This window comes from Triturus cristatus, chromosome 11 (assembly GCF_964204655.1).
Source record: "Triturus cristatus chromosome 11, aTriCri1.1, whole genome shotgun sequence".
NCBI lineage: Eukaryota > Metazoa > Chordata > Amphibia > Caudata > Salamandridae > Triturus > Triturus cristatus.
In genome coordinates, this window is record NC_140594.1 from 1,143,357,495 (window position 1) to 1,143,374,339 (window position 16,845).

A 16,845-nucleotide genomic window follows, 5' to 3' on the forward strand; every position below is an offset into this window, starting at 1 on the left:
ATTGGCATAGTTTCCTGTCCAGCGTCCTCTCACGTCCCGAACGCTCCCAAACGCTCAAAAGCCTCACACCGGGCAAGCCCTCACCGGGTAGATCTCTGGCTCCCAGGTAAAGCCAAATCCTGAGTATGCTAGTGCTAGGATCACAGAGAAAGGACAGGGACAGAGAGCTGCTGTCTTGGTAAAGGCCTGAAACGGCTAATTCCTAAGAGGGTCTGCACTTTCAGTTATGACTGACTGTGAGTGGGGAAGATGAAGATTTTCTGTACCCAGCATACCTTGCGATGTGCTTAGGCAAATGAGGAGAGAGCCCCACCAATCCCTTGCCACTCCGCTGAAAGCTCCTCCTCTGCATAAAGAGAGCACTTTCACAAGGGAGCAGAGTGGCGCAGCGGAAGCGTGCTGGGCCCATAACCCAGAGGTCGATGGATCGAAACCATCCTCTGCTAATATTGCTTGATTTTTCTTCCTAGGACTAATCTGTCATTTCCACCCTGCCAGCAAGGAAAAGCGCAGGCTTGTGCTAGCTATGTGAGAAAAGACTTCTCAACTATCTGTCTCTGCTGTAAATCAAGAGAGTGATCGTCAAAGGATCAACCCTATACTTTGAAAGTAAAGATACCCAATTAGAAGCATAAATGACAGGTGGGACCTTCACACGTTTTTCGGGGCATGCTTTGAATTTAATTCTTCCCTTTTTGTTCTGCTTTTATCAATCTCCTATGCATTTCATGGAATTTACTCCCTTTCTCTTCGCTGCTTTGCTTCCGATGCTGCCCATATGCTCATTTCCACTATTTGTACTGCTGCTTTCCATTTCTTCTCTTCTGCACAGCTTTATCCTTGGTTTCAATCCCCAGTTCTTTACCCTCTGCAAGACAATTTCTACAGCTTTTCATGTTGGTATCCACACCAAATGCACGATTGGAACCGGTGCAAGATTGCCACTGCACTCGGCGTTGTAACATCTGGAACCTAGAGGACACACATCAGAGGGTGTTGGTGGTATAGTGGTGAGCATAGCTGCCTTCCAAGCAGTTGACCCGGGTTCGATTCCCGGCCAACGCAGTGCAAATATTTATATATTCTCCAAGCAGGATATATTTTAATGCAACATGTCACAAAACTGAAATATCAGAAACAGAATAATCAGCCGTTATATAAAAAAATAAACAAACACGTAGGTAGACATCTCGATCGCCTCATCTGCTACATTCATTGTCCCAATATATGCTATTTTCCATAAAGCACTCACCACTCACATGTGCTGATAATAAATATTTTGCTGGGGGCAGGCAATGAAAGGGCTGAGCCCCGACCAGACATTATAACCCCAGCATCCCTATTTTAAAAAGCATTTCTAGGCGATATCTAGCCTCTGAAAATAATAGGCAAGATCCACCGATAAATCTGGCAAAAGTCCCCAAGATTTTGTGCATACTTGTGCTCTCACCTGAATGCAGCGCCACCTTGTAACCATCGGATGTAACTGCGACTCAGAAAAATGTTTTATCAGAGGGCAAGTTGAGATGACTCCAAGTGGCAGATTTCCACGGAAAGAGCCTCTCGCTGCAGCAGGAAGGTTGGATACTTCAAATTGGCATAGTTTCCTGTCCAGCGTCCTCTCACGTCCCGAACGCTCCCAAACGCTCAAAAGCCTCACACCGGGCAAGCCCTCACCGGGTAGATCTCTGGCTCCCAGGTAAAGCCAAATCCTGAGTATGCTAGTGCTAGGATCACAGAGAAAGGACAGGGACAGAGAGCTGCTGTCTTGGTAAAGGCCTGAAACGGCTAATTCCTAAGAGGGTCTGCACTTTCAGTTATGACTGACTGTGAGTGGGGAAGATGAAGATTTTCTGTACCCATCATACCTTGCGATGTGCTTAGGCAAATGAGGAGAGAGCCCCACCAATCCCTTGCCACTCCGCTGAAAGCTCCTCCTCTGCATAAAGAGAGCACTTTCACAAGGGAGCAGAGTGGCGCAGCGGAAGCGTGCTTGGCCCATAACCCAGAGGTCAATGGATCGAAACCATCCTCTGCTAATATTGCTTGATTTTTCTTCCTAGGACTAATCTGTCATTTCCACCCTGCCAGCAAGGAAAAGCGCAGGCTTGTGCTAGCTATGTGAGAAAAGACTTCTCAACTATCTGTCTCTGCTGTAAATCAAGAGAGTGATCGTCAAAGGATCAACCCTATACTTTGAAAGTAAAGATACCCAATTAGAAGCATAAATGACAGGTGGGACCTTCACACGTTTTTCGGGGCATGCTTTGAATTTAATTCTTCCCTTTTTGTTCTGCTTTTATCAATCTCCTATGCATTTCATGGAATTTACTCCCTTTCTCTTCGCTGCTTTGCTTCCGATGCTGCCCATATGCTCATTTCCACTATTTGTACTGCTGCTTTCCATTTCTTCTCTTCTGCACAGCTTTATCCTTGGTTTCAATCCCCAGTTCTTTACCCACTGCAAGACAATTTCTACAGCTTTTCATGTTGGTATCCACACCAAATGCACGATTGGAACCGGTGCAAGATTGCCACTGCACTCGGCGTTGTAACATCTGGAACCTAGAGGACACACATCAGAGGGCGTTGGTGGTATAGTGGTGAGCATAGCTGCCTTCCAAGCAGTTGACCCGGGTTCGATTCCCGGCCAACGCAGTGCAAATATTTATATATTCTCCAAGCAGGATATATTTTAATGCAACATGTCACAAAACTGAAATATCAGAAACAGAATAATCAGCCGTTATATAAAAAAATAATCAAACACGTAGGTAGACATCTCGATCGCCTCATCTGCTACATTCATTGTCCCAATATATGCTATTTTCCATAAAGCACTCACCACTCACATGTGCTGATAATAAATATTTTGCTGGGGGCAGGCAATGAAAGGGCTGCGCCCCGACCAGAAATTATAACCCCAGCATCCCTATGTTAAAAAGCATTTCTAGGCGATATCTAGCCTCTGAAAATAATAGGCAAGATCCACCGATAAATCTGGCAAAAGTCCCCAAGATTTTGTGCATACTTGTGTTCTCACCTGAATGCAGCGCCACCTTGTAACCATCGGATGTAACTGCGGCTCAGAAAAATGTTTTATCAGAGGGCAAGTTGAGAGGACTCCAAGTGGCAGATTTCCACGGAAAGAGCCTCTCACTGCAGCAGGAAGGTTGGATACTTCAAATTGGCATAGTTTCCTGTCCAGCGTCCTCTCACGTCCCGAACGCTCCCAAACGCTCAAAAGCCTCCCCTCACCGGGTAGATCTCTGGCTCCCAGGTAAAGCCAAATCCTGAGTATGCTAGTGCTAGGATCACAGAGAAAGGACAGGGACAGAGAGCTGCTGTCTTGGTAAAGGCCTGAAACGGCTAATTCCTAAGAGGGTCTGCACTTTCAGTTATGACTGACTGTGAGTGGGGAAGATGAAGATTTTCTGTACCCAGCATACCTTGCGATGTGCTTAGGCAAATGAGGAGAGAGCCCCACCAATCCCTTGCCACTCCGCTGAAAGCTCCTCCTCTGCATAAAGAGAGCACTTTCACAAGGGAGCAGAGTGGCGCAGCGGAAGCGTGCTGGGCCCATAACCCAGAGGTCGATGGATCGAAACCATCCTCTGCTAATATTGCTTGATTTTTCTTCCTAGGACTAATCTGTCATTTACACCCTGCCAGCAAGGAAAAGCGCAGGCTTGTGCTAGCTATGTGAGAAAAGACTTCTCAACTATCTGTCTCTGCTGTAAATCAAGAGAGTGATCGTCAAAGGATCAACCCTATACTTTGAAAGTAAAGATACCCAATTAGAAGCATAAATGACAGGTGGGACCTTCACACGTTTTTCGGGGCATGCTTTGAATTTAATTCTTCCCTTTTTGTTCTGCTTTTATCAATCTCCTATGCATTTCATGGAATTTACTCCCTTTCTCTTCGCTGCTTTGCTTCCGATGCTGCCCATATGCTCATTTCCACTATTTGTACTGCTGCTTTCCATTTCTTCTCTTCTGCACAGCTTTGTCCTTGGTTTCAATCCCCAGTTCTTTACCCTCTGCAAGACAATTTCTACAGCTTTTCATGTTGGTATCCACACCAAATGCACGATTGGAACCGGTGCAAGATTGCCACTGCACTCGGCGTTGTAACATCTGGAACCTAGAGGACACACATCAGAGGGCGTTGGTGGTATAGTGGTGAGCATAGCTGCCTTCCAAGCAGTTGACCCGGGTTCGATTCCCGGCCAACGCAGTGCAAATATTTATATATTCTCCAAGCAGGATATATTTTAATGCAACATGTCACAAAACTGAAATATCAGAAACAGAATAATCAGCCGTTATATAAAAAAATAAACAAACACGTAGGTAGACATCTCGATCGCCTCATCTGCTACATTCATTGTCCCAATATATGCTATTTTCCATAAAGCACTCACCACTCACATGTGCTGATAATAAATATTTTGCTGGGGGCAGGCAATGAAAGGGCTGAGCCCCGACCAGACATTATAACCCCAGCATCCCTATTTTAAAAAGCATTTCTAGGCGATATCTAGCCTCTGAAAATAATAGGCAAGATCCACCGATAAATCTGGCAAAAGTCCCCAAGATTTTGTGCATACTTGTGCTCTCACCTGAATGCAGCGCCACCTTGTAACCATCGGATGTAACTGCGGCTCAGAAAAATGTTTTATCAGAGGGCAAGTTGAGAGGACTCCAAGTGGCAGATTTCCACGGAAAGAGCCTCTCGCTGCAGCAGGAAGGTTGGATACTTCAAATTGGCATAGTTTCCTGTCCAGCGTCCTCTCACGTCCCGAAAGCTCCCAAACGCTCAAAAGCCTCGCCCTCACCGGGTAGATCTCTGGCTCCCAGGTAAAGCCAAATCCTGAGTATGCTAGTGCTAGGATCACAGAGAAAGGACAGGGACAGAGAGCTGCTGTCTTGGTAAAGGCCTGAAACGGCTAATTCCTAAGAGGGTCTGCACTTTCAGTTATGACTGACTGTGAGTGGGGAAGATGAAGATTTTCTGTACCCAGCATACCTTGCGATGTGCTTAGGCAAATGAGGAGAGAGCCCCACCAATCCCTTGCCACTCCGCTGAAAGCTCCTCCTCTGCATAAAGAGAGCACTTTCACAAGGGAGCAGAGTGGCGCAGCGGAAGCGTGCTTGGCCCATAACCCAGAGGTCAATGGATCGAAACCATCCTCTGCTAATATTGCTTGATTTTTCTTCCTAGGACTAATCTGTCATTTCCACCCTGCCAGCAAGGAAAAGCGCAGGCTTGTGCTAGCTATGTGAGAAAAGACTTCTCAACTATCTGTCTCTGCTGTAAATCAAAAGAGTGATCGTCAAAGGATCAACCCTATACTTTGAAAGTAAAGATACCCAATTAGAAGCATAAATGACAGGTGGGACCTTCACACGTTTTTCGGGGCATGCTTTGAATTTAATTCTTCCCTTTTTGTTCTGCTTTTATCAATCTCCTATGCATTTCATGGAATTTACTCCCTTTCTCTTCGCTGCTTTGCTTCCGATGCTGCCCATATGCTCATTTCCACTATTTGTACTGCTGCTTTCCATTTCTTCTCTTCTGCACAGCTTTATCCTTGGTTTCAATCCCCAGTTCTTTACCCACTGCAAGACAATTTCTACAGCTTTTCATGTTGGTATCCACACCAAATGCACGATTGGAACCGGTGCAAGATTGCCACTGCACTCGGCGTTGTAACATCTGGAACCTAGAGGACACACATCAGAGGGCGTTGGTGGTATAGTGGTGAGCATAGCTGCCTTCCAAGCAATTGACCCGGGTTCGATTCCCGGCCAACGCAGTGCAAATATTTATATATTCTCCAAGCAGGATATATTTTAATGCAACATGTCACAAAACTGAAATATCAGAAACAGAATAATCAGCCGTTATATAAAAAAATAATCAAACACGTAGGTAGACATCTCGATCGCCTCATCTGCTACATTCATTGTCCCAATATATGCTATTTTCCATAAAGCACTCACCACTCACATGTGCTGATAATAAATATTTTGCTGGGGGCAGGCAATGAAAGGGCTGCGCCCCGACCAGAAATTATAACCCCAGCATCCCTATGTTAAAAAGCATTTCTAGGCGATATCTAGCCTCTGAAAATAATAGGCAAGATCCACCGATAAATCTGGCAAAAGTCCCCAAGATTTTGTGCATACTTGTGTTCTCACCTGAATGCAGCGCCACCTTGTAACCATCGGATGTAACTGCGGCTCAGAAAAATGTTTTATCAGAGGGCAAGTTGAGAGGACTCCAAGTGGCAGATTTCCACGGAAAGAGCCTCTCACTGCAGCAGGAAGGTTGGATACTTCAAATTGGCATAGTTTCCTGTCCAGCGTCCTCTCACGTCCCGAACGCTCAAAAGCCTCACACCGGGCAAGCCCTCACCGGGTAGATCTCTGGCTCCCAGGTAAAGCCAAATCCTGAGTATGCTAGTGCTAGGATCACAGAGAAAGGACAGGGACAGAGAGCTGCTGTCTTGGTAAAGGCCTGAAACGGCTAATTCCTAAGAGGGTCTGCACTTTCAGTTATGACTGACTGTGAGTGGGGAAGATGAAGATTTTCTGTACCCAGCATACCTTGCGATGTGCTTAGGCAAATGAGGAGAGAGCCCCACCAATCCCTTGCCACTCCGCTGAAAGCTCCTCCTCTGCATAAAGAGAGCACTTTCACAAGGGAGCAGAGTGGCGCAGCGGAAGCGTGCTTGGCCCATAACCCAGAGGTCGATGGATCGAAACCATCCTCTGCTAATATTGCTTGATTTTTCTTCCTAGGACTAATCTGTCATTTCCACCCTGCCAGCAAGGAAAAGCGCAGGCTTGTGCTAGCTATGTGAGAAAAGACTTCTCAACTATCTGTCTCTGCTGTAAATCAAGAGAGTGATCGTCAAAGGATCAACCCTATACTTTGAAAGTAAAGATACCCAATTAGAAGCATAAATGACAGGTGGGACCTTCACACGTTTTTCGGGGCATGCTTTGAATTTAATTCTTCCCTTTTTGTTCTGCTTTTATCAATCTCCTATGCATTTCATGGAATTTACTCCCTTTCTCTTCGCTGCTTTGCTTCCGATGCTGCGCATATGCTCATTTCCACTATTTGTACTGCTGCTTTCCATTTCTTCTCTTCTGCACAGCTTTATCCTTGGTTTCAATCCCCAGTTCTTTACCCTCTGCAAGACAATTTCTACAGCTTTTCATGTTGGTATCCACACCAAATGCACGATTGGAACCGGTGCAAGATTGCCACTGCACTCGGCGTTGTAACATCTGGAACCTAGAGGACACACATCAGAGGGTGTTGGTGGTATAGTGGTGAGCATAGCTGCCTTCCAAGCAGTTGACCCGGGTTCGATTCCCGGCCAACGCAGTGCAAATATTTATATATTCTCCAAGCAGGATATATTTTAATGCAACATGTCACAAAACTGAAATATCAGAAACAGAATAATCAGCCGTTATATAAAAAAATAAACAAACACGTAGGTAGACATCTCGATCGCCTCATCTGCTACATTCATTGTCCCAATATATGCTATTTTCCATAAAGCACTCACCACTCACATGTGCTGATAATAAATATTTTGCTGGGGGCAGGCAATGAAAGGGCTGAGCCTCGACCAGACATTATAACCCCAGCATCCCTATTTTAAAAAGCATTTCTAGGCGATATCTAGCCTCTGAAAATAATAGGCAAGATCCACCGATAAATCTGGCAAAAGTCCCCAAGATTTTGTGCATACTTGTGCTCTCACCTGAATGCAGCGCCACCTTGTAACCATCGGATGTAACTGCGACTCAGAAAAATGTTTTATCAGAGGGCAAGTTGAGATGACTCCAAGTGGCAGATTTCCACGGAAAGAGCCTCTCGCTGCAGCAGGAAGGTTGGATACTTCAAATTGGCATAGTTTCCTGTCCAGCGTCCTCTCACGTCCCGAACGCTCCCAAACGCTCAAAAGCCTCACACCGGGCAAGCCCTCACCGGGTAGATCTCTGGCTCCCAGGTAAAGCCAAATCCTGAGTATGCTAGTGCTAGGATCACAGAGAAAGGACAGGGACAGAGAGCTGCTGTCTTGGTAAAGGCCTGAAACGGCTAATTCCTAAGAGGGTCTGCACTTTCAGTTATGACTGACTGTGAGTGGGGAAGATGAAGATTTTCTGTACCCAGCATACCTTGCGATGTGCTTAGGCAAATGAGGAGAGAGCCCCACCAATCCCTTGCCACTCCGCTGAAAGCTCCTCCTCTGCATAAAGAGAGCACTTTCACAAGGGAGCAGAGTGGCGCAGCGGAAGCGTGCTGGGCCCATAACCCAGAGGTCGATGGATCGAAACCATCCTCTGCTAATATTGCTTGATTTTTCTTCCTAGGACTAATCTGTCATTTCCACCCTGCCAGCAAGGAAAAGCGCAGGCTTGTGCTAGCTATGTGAGAAAAGACTTCTCAACTATCTGTCTCTGCTGTAAATCAAGAGAGTGATCGTCAAAGGATCAACCCTATACTTTGAAAGTAAAGATACCCAATTAGAAGCATAAATGACAGGTGGGACCTTCACACGTTTTTCGGGGCATGCTTTGAACTTAATTCTTCCCTTTTTGTTCTGCTTTTATCAATCTCCTATGCATTTCATGGAATTTACTCCCTTTCTCTTCGCTGCTTTGCTTCCGATGCTGCCCATATGCTCATTTCCACTATTTGTACTGCTGCTTTCCATTTCTTCTCTTCTGCACAGCTTTGTCCTTGGTTTCAATCCCCAGTTCTTTACCCTCTGCAAGACAATTTCTACAGCTTTTCATGTTGGTATCCACACCAAATGCACGATTGGAACCGGTGCAAGATTGCCACTGCACTCGGCGTTGTAACATCTGGAACCTAGAGGACACACATCAGAGGGCGTTGGTGGTATAGTGGTGAGCATAGCTGCCTTCCAAGCAGTTGACCCGGGTTCGATTCCCGGCCAACGCAGTGCAAATATTTATATATTCTCCAAGCAGGATATATTTTAATGCAACATGTCACAAAACTGAAATATCAGAAACAGAATAATCAGCCGTTATATAAAAAAATAATCAAACACGTAGGTAGACATCTCGATCGCCTCATCTGCTACATTCATTGTCCCAATATATGCTATTTTCCATAAAGCACTCACCACTCACATGTGCTGATAATAAATATTTTGCTGGGGGCAGGCAATGAAAGGGCTGAGCCCCGACCAGACATTATAACCCCAGCATCCCTATTTTAAAAAGCATTTCTAGGCGATATCTAGCCTCTGAAAATAATAGGCAAGATCCACCGATAAATCTGGCAAAAGTCCCCAAGATTTTGTGCATACTTGTGCTCTCACCTGAATGCAGCGCCACCTTGTAACCATCGGATGTAACTGCGGCTCAGAAAAATGTTTTATCAGAGGGCAAGTTGAGAGGACTCCAAGTGGCAGATTTCCACGGAAAGAGCCTCTCGCTGCAGCAGGAAGGTTGGATACTTCAAATTGGCATAGTTTCCTGTCCAGCGTCCTCTCACGTCCCGAAAGCTCCCAAACGCTCAAAAGCCTCGCCCTCACCGGGTAGATCTCTGGCTCCCAGGTAAAGCCAAATCCTGAGTATGCTAGTGCTAGGATCACAGAGAAAGGACAGGGACAGAGAGCTGCTGTCTTGGTAAAGGCCTGAAACGGCTAATTCCTAAGAGGGTCTGCACTTTCAGTTATGACTGACTGTGAGTGGGGAAGATGAAGATTTTCTGTACCCAGCATACCTTGCGATGTGCTTAGGCAAATGAGGAGAGAGCCCCACCAATCCCTTGCCACTCCGCTGAAAGCTCCTCCTCTGCATAAAGAGAGCACTTTCACAAGGGAGCAGAGTGGCGCAGCGGAAGCGTGCTGGGCCCATAACCCAGAGGTCGATGGATCGAAACCATCCTCTGCTAATATTGCTTGATTTTTCTTCCTAGGACTAATCTGTCATTTACACCCTGCCAGCAAGGAAAAGCGCAGGCTTGTGCTAGCTATGTGAGAAAAGACTTCTCAACTATCTGTCTCTGCTGTAAATCAAGAGAGTGATCGTCAAAGGATCAACCCTATACTTTGAAAGTAAAGATACCCAATTAGAAGCATAAATGACAGGTGGGACCTTCACACGTTTTTCGGGGCATGCTTTGAATTTAATTCTTCCCTTTTTGTTCTGCTTTTATCAATCTCCTATGCATTTCATGGAATTTACTCCCTTTCTCTTCGCTGCTTTGCTTCCGATGCTGCCCATATGCTCATTTCCACTATTTGTACTGCTGCTTTCCATTTCTTCTCTTCTGCACAGCTTTGTCCTTGGTTTCAATCCCCAGTTCTTTACCCTCTGCAAGACAATTTCTACAGCTTTTCATGTTGGTATCCACACCAAATGCACGATTGGAACCGGTGCAAGATTGCCACTGCACTCGGCGTTGTAACATCTGGAACCTAGAGGACACACATCAGAGGGCGTTGGTGGTATAGTGGTGAGCATAGCTGCCTTCCAAGCAGTTGACCCGGGTTCGATTCCCGGCCAACGCAGTGCAAATATTTATATATTCTCCAAGCAGGATATATTTTAATGCAACATGTCACAAAACTGAAATATCAGAAACAGAATAATCAGCCGTTATATAAAAAAATAAACAAACACGTAGGTAGACATCTCGATCGCCTCATCTGCTACATTCATTGTCCCAATATATGCTATTTTCCATAAAGCACTCACCACTCACATGTGCTGATAATAAATATTTTGCTGGGGGCAGGCAATGAAAGGGCTGAGCCCCGACCAGACATTATAACCCCAGCATCCCTATTTTAAAAAGCATTTCTAGGCGATATCTAGCCTCTGAAAATAATAGGCAAGATCCACCGATAAATCTGGCAAAAGTCCCCAAGATTTTGTGCATACTTGTGCTCTCACCTGAATGCAGCGCCACCTTGTAACCATCGGATGTAACTGCGGCTCAGAAAAATGTTTTATCAGAGGGCAAGTTGAGAGGACTCCAAGTGGCAGATTTCCACGGAAAGAGCCTCTCGCTGCAGCAGGAAGGTTGGATACTTCAAATTGGCATAGTTTCCTGTCCAGCGTCCTCTCACGTCCCGAACGCTCCCAAACGCTCAAAAGCCTCGCCCTCACCGGGTAGATCTCTGGCTCCCAGGTAAAGCCAAATCCTGAGTATGCTAGTGCTAGGATCACAGAGAAAGGACAGGGACAGAGAGCTGCTGTCTTGGTAAAGGCCTGAAACGGCTAATTCCTAAGAGGGTCTGCACTTTCAGTTATGACTGACTGTGAGTGGGGAAGATGAAGATTTTCTGTACCCAGCATACCTTGCGATGTGCTTAGGCAAATGAGGAGAGAGCCCCACCAATCCCTTGCCACTCCGCTGAAAGCTCCTCCTCTGCATAAAGAGAGCACTTTCACAAGGGAGCAGAGTGGCGCAGCGGAAGCGTGCTGGGCCCATAACCCAGAGGTCGATGGATCGAAACCGTCCTCTGCTAATATTGCTTGATTTTTCTTCCTAGGACTAATCTGTCATTTCCACCCTGCCAGCAAGGAAAAGCGCAGGCTTGTGCTAGCTATGTGAGAAAAGACTTCTCAACTATCTGTCTCTGCTGTAAATCAAGAGAGTGATCGTCAAAGGATCAACCCTATACTTTGAAAGTAAAGATACCCAATTAGAAGCATAAATGACAGGTGGGACCTTCACACGTTTTTCGGGGCATGCTTTGAATTTAATTCTTCCCTTTTTGTTCTGCTTTTATCAATCTCCTATGCATTTCATGGAATTTACTCCCTTTCTCTTCGCTGCTTTGCTTCCGATGCTGCCCATATGCTCATTTCCACTATTTGTACTGCTGCTTTCCATTTCTTCTCTTCTGCACAGCTTTATCCTTGGTTTCAATCCCCAGTTCTTTACCCTCTGCAAGACAATTTCTACAGCTTTTCATGTTGGTATCCACACCAAATGCACGATTGGAACCGGTGCAAGATTGCCACTGCACTCGGCGTTGTAACATCTGGAACCTAGAGGACACACATCAGAGGGTGTTGGTGGTATAGTGGTGAGCATAGCTGCCTTCCAAGCAGTTGACCCGGGTTCGATTCCCGGCCAACGCAGTGCAAATATTTATATATTCTCCAAGCAGGATATATTTTAATGCAACATGTCACAAAACTGAAATATCAGAAACAGAATAATCAGCCGTTATATAAAAAAATAAACAAACACGTAGGTAGACATCTCGATCGCCTCATCTGCTACATTCATTGTCCCAATATATGCTATTTTCCATAAAGCACTCACCACTCACATGTGCTGATAATAAATATTTTGCTGGGGGCAGGCAATGAAAGGGCTGAGCCCCGACCAGACATTATAACCCCAGCATCCCTATTTTAAAAAGCATTTCTAGGCGATATCTAGCCTCTGAAAATAATAGGCAAGATCCACCGATAAATCTGGCAAAAGTCCCCAAGATTTTGTGCATACTTGTGCTCTCACCTGAATGCAGCGCCACCTTGTAACCATCGGATGTAACTGCGACTCAGAAAAATGTTTTATCAGAGGGCAAGTTGAGATGACTCCAAGTGGCAGATTTCCACGGAAAGAGCCTCTCGCTGCAGCAGGAAGGTTGGATACTTCAAATTGGCATAGTTTCCTGTCCAGCGTCCTCTCACGTCCCGAACGCTCCCAAACGCTCAAAAGCCTCACACCGGGCAAGCCCTCACCGGGTAGATCTCTGGCTCCCAGGTAAAGCCAAATCCTGAGTATGCTAGTGCTAGGATCACAGAGAAAGGACAGGGACAGAGAGCTGCTGTCTTGGTAAAGGCCTGAAACGGCTAATTCCTAAGAGGGTCTGCACTTTCAGTTATGACTGACTGTGAGTGGGGAAGATGAAGATTTTCTGTACCCAGCATACCTTGCGATGTGCTTAGGCAAATGAGGAGAGAGCCCCACCAATCCCTTGCCACTCCGCTGAAAGCTCCTCCTCTGCATAAAGAGAGCACTTTCACAAGGGAGCAGAGTGGCGCAGCGGAAGCGTGCTGGGCCCATAACCCAGAGGTCGATGGATCGAAACCATCCTCTGCTAATATTGCTTGATTTTTCTTCCTAGGACTAATCTGTCATTTCCACCCTGCCAGCAAGGAAAAGCGCAGGCTTGTGCTAGCTATGTGAGAAAAGACTTCTCAACTATCTGTCTCTGCTGTAAATCAAGAGAGTGATCGTCAAAGGATCAACCCTATACTTTGAAAGTAAAGATACCCAATTAGAAGCATAAATGACAGGTGGGACCTTCACACGTTTTTCGGGGCATGCTTTGAATTTAATTCTTCCCTTTTTGTTCTGCTTTTATCAATCTCCTATGCATTTCATGGAATTTACTCCCTTTCTCTTCGCTGCTTTGCTTCCGATGCTGCCCATATGCTCATTTCCACTATTTGTACTGCTGCTTTCCATTTCTTCTCTTCTGCACAGCTTTATCCTTGGTTTCAATCCCCAGTTCTTTACCCTCTGCAAGACAATTTCTACAGCTTTTCATGTTGGTATCCACACCAAATGCACGATTGGAACCGGTGCAAGATTGCCACTGCACTCGGCGTTGTAACATCTGGAACCTAGAGGACACACATCAGAGGGTGTTGGTGGTATAGTGGTGAGCATAGCTGCCTTCCAAGCAGTTGACCCGGGTTCGATTCCCGGCCAACGCAGTGCAAATATTTATATATTCTCCAAGCAGGATATATTTTAATGCAACATGTCACAAAACTGAAATATCAGAAACAGAATAATCAGCCGTTATATAAAAAAATAAACAAACACGTAGGTAGACATCTCGATCGCCTCATCTGCTACATTCATTGTCCCAATATATGCTATTTTCCATAAAGCACTCACCACTCACATGTGCTGATAATAAATATTTTGCTGGGGGCAGGCAATGAAAGGGCTGAGCCCCGACCAGACATTATAACCCCAGCATCCCTATTTTAAAAAGCATTTCTAGGCGATATCTAGCCTCTGAAAATAATAGGCAAGATCCACCGATAAATCTGGCAAAAGTCCCCAAGATTTTGTGCATACTTGTGCTCTCACCTGAATGCAGCGCCACCTTGTAACCATCGGATGTAACTGCGACTCAGAAAAATGTTTTATCAGAGGGCAAGTTGAGATGACTCCAAGTGGCAGATTTCCACGGAAAGAGCCTCTCGCTGCAGCAGGAAGGTTGGATACTTCAAATTGGCATAGTTTCCTGTCCAGCGTCCTCTCACGTCCCGAACGCTCCCAAACGCTCAAAAGCCTCACACCGGGCAAGCCCTCACCGGGTAGATCTCTGGCTCCCAGGTAAAGCCAAATCCTGAGTATGCTAGTGCTAGGATCACAGAGAAAGGACAGGGACAGAGAGCTGCTGTCTTGGTAAAGGCCTGAAACGGCTAATTCCTAAGAGGGTCTGCACTTTCAGTTATGACTGACTGTGAGTGGGGAAGATGAAGATTTTCTGTACCCATCATACCTTGCGATGTGCTTAGGCAAATGAGGAGAGAGCCCCACCAATCCCTTGCCACTCCGCTGAAAGCTCCTCCTCTGCATAAAGAGAGCACTTTCACAAGGGAGCAGAGTGGCGCAGCGGAAGCGTGCTTGGCCCATAACCCAGAGGTCAATGGATCGAAACCATCCTCTGCTAATATTGCTTGATTTTTCTTCCTAGGACTAATCTGTCATTTCCACCCTGCCAGCAAGGAAAAGCGCAGGCTTGTGCTAGCTATGTGAGAAAAGACTTCTCAACTATCTGTCTCTGCTGTAAATCAAGAGAGTGATCGTCAAAGGATCAACCCTATACTTTGAAAGTAAAGATACCCAATTAGAAGCATAAATGACAGGTGGGACCTTCACACGTTTTTCGGGGCATGCTTTGAATTTAATTCTTCCCTTTTTGTTCTGCTTTTATCAATCTCCTATGCATTTCATGGAATTTACTCCCTTTCTCTTCGCTGCTTTGCTTCCGATGCTGCCCATATGCTCATTTCCACTATTTGTACTGCTGCTTTCCATTTCTTCTCTTCTGCACAGCTTTATCCTTGGTTTCAATCCCCAGTTCTTTACCCACTGCAAGACAATTTCTACAGCTTTTCATGTTGGTATCCACACCAAATGCACGATTGGAACCGGTGCAAGATTGCCACTGCACTCGGCGTTGTAACATCTGGAACCTAGAGGACACACATCAGAGGGCGTTGGTGGTATAGTGGTGAGCATAGCTGCCTTCCAAGCAGTTGACCCGGGTTCGATTCCCGGCCAACGCAGTGCAAATATTTATATATTCTCCAAGCAGGATATATTTTAATGCAACATGTCACAAAACTGAAATATCAGAAACAGAATAATCAGCCGTTATATAAAAAAATAATCAAACACGTAGGTAGACATCTCGATCGCCTCATCTGCTACATTCATTGTCCCAATATATGCTATTTTCCATAAAGCACTCACCACTCACATGTGCTGATAATAAATATTTTGCTGGGGGCAGGCAATGAAAGGGCTGCGCCCCGACCAGAAATTATAACCCCAGCATCCCTATGTTAAAAAGCATTTCTAGGCGATATCTAGCCTCTGAAAATAATAGGCAAGATCCACCGATAAATCTGGCAAAAGTCCCCAAGATTTTGTGCATACTTGTGTTCTCACCTGAATGCAGCGCCACCTTGTAACCATCGGATGTAACTGCGGCTCAGAAAAATGTTTTATCAGAGGGCAAGTTGAGAGGACTCCAAGTGGCAGATTTCCACGGAAAGAGCCTCTCACTGCAGCAGGAAGGTTGGATACTTCAAATTGGCATAGTTTCCTGTCCAGCGTCCTCTCACGTCCCGAACGCTCCCAAACGCTCAAAAGCCTCCCCTCACCGGGTAGATCTCTGGCTCCCAGGTAAAGCCAAATCCTGAGTATGCTAGTGCTAGGATCACAGAGAAAGGACAGGGACAGAGAGCTGCTGTCTTGGTAAAGGCCTGAAACGGCTAATTCCTAAGAGGGTCTGCACTTTCAGTTATGACTGACTGTGAGTGGGGAAGATGAAGATTTTCTGTACCCAGCATACCTTGCGATGTGCTTAGGCAAATGAGGAGAGAGCCCCACCAATCCCTTGCCACTCCGCTGAAAGCTCCTCCTCTGCATAAAGAGAGCACTTTCACAAGGGAGCAGAGTGGCGCAGCGGAAGCGTGCTGGGCCCATAACCCAGAGGTCGATGGATCGAAACCATCCTCTGCTAATATTGCTTGATTTTTCTTCCTAGGACTAATCTGTCATTTACACCCTGCCAGCAAGGAAAAGCGCAGGCTTGTGCTAGCTATGTGAGAAAAGACTTCTCAACTATCTGTCTCTGCTGTAAATCAAGAGAGTGATCGTCAAAGGATCAACCCTATACTTTGAAAGTAAAGATACCCAATTAGAAGCATAAATGACAGGTGGGACCTTCACACGTTTTTCGGGGCATGCTTTGAACTTAATTCTTCCCTTTTTGTTCTGCTTTTATCAATCTCCTATGCATTTCATGGAATTTACTCCCTTTCTCTTCGCTGCTTTGCTTCCGATGCTGCCCATATGCTCATTTCCACTATTTGTACTGCTGCTTTCCATTTCTTCTCTTCTGCACAGCTTTGTCCTTGGTTTCAATCCCCAGTTCTTTACCCTCTGCAAGACAATTTCTACAGCTTTTCATGTTGGTATCCACACCAAATGCACGATTGGAACCGGTGCAAGATTGCCACTGCACTCGGCGTTGTAACATCTGGAACCTAGAGGACA

General features: G+C 45.8%; 9 non-coding genes across 9 annotated transcripts; all 9 read left to right on the forward strand.

Annotated features, from left to right (window-relative positions):
- The first annotated feature begins 993 nt into the window (after positions 1 to 993).
- Positions 994 to 1,065, forward strand: TRNAG-UCC (transfer RNA glycine (anticodon UCC)). Its single transcript has one exon. It is a non-coding gene; the product is annotated as a tRNA-Gly (tRNA).
- Positions 1,066 to 2,586: 1,521 nt separating this feature from the next.
- TRNAG-UCC (transfer RNA glycine (anticodon UCC)) lies at positions 2,587 to 2,658 on the forward strand. The gene has a single exon. It is a non-coding gene; the product is annotated as a tRNA-Gly (tRNA).
- Positions 2,659 to 4,167: 1,509 nt separating this feature from the next.
- TRNAG-UCC (transfer RNA glycine (anticodon UCC)) lies at positions 4,168 to 4,239 on the forward strand. Its single transcript has one exon. It is a non-coding gene; the product is annotated as a tRNA-Gly (tRNA).
- Positions 4,240 to 7,332: 3,093 nt separating this feature from the next.
- On the forward strand, positions 7,333 to 7,404 carry TRNAG-UCC (transfer RNA glycine (anticodon UCC)). Its single transcript has one exon. It is a non-coding gene; the product is annotated as a tRNA-Gly (tRNA).
- Positions 7,405 to 8,925: 1,521 nt separating this feature from the next.
- TRNAG-UCC (transfer RNA glycine (anticodon UCC)) lies at positions 8,926 to 8,997 on the forward strand. The gene has a single exon. It is a non-coding gene; the product is annotated as a tRNA-Gly (tRNA).
- A 1,510-nt stretch (positions 8,998 to 10,507) lies between these two features.
- Positions 10,508 to 10,579, forward strand: TRNAG-UCC (transfer RNA glycine (anticodon UCC)). Its single transcript has one exon. It is a non-coding gene; the product is annotated as a tRNA-Gly (tRNA).
- Positions 10,580 to 12,089: 1,510 nt separating this feature from the next.
- TRNAG-UCC (transfer RNA glycine (anticodon UCC)) lies at positions 12,090 to 12,161 on the forward strand. The gene has a single exon. It is a non-coding gene; the product is annotated as a tRNA-Gly (tRNA).
- A 1,521-nt stretch (positions 12,162 to 13,682) lies between these two features.
- TRNAG-UCC (transfer RNA glycine (anticodon UCC)) lies at positions 13,683 to 13,754 on the forward strand. Its single transcript has one exon. It is a non-coding gene; the product is annotated as a tRNA-Gly (tRNA).
- Positions 13,755 to 15,275: 1,521 nt separating this feature from the next.
- On the forward strand, positions 15,276 to 15,347 carry TRNAG-UCC (transfer RNA glycine (anticodon UCC)). Its single transcript has one exon. It is a non-coding gene; the product is annotated as a tRNA-Gly (tRNA).
- Positions 15,348 to 16,845: the final 1,498 nt, after the last annotated feature.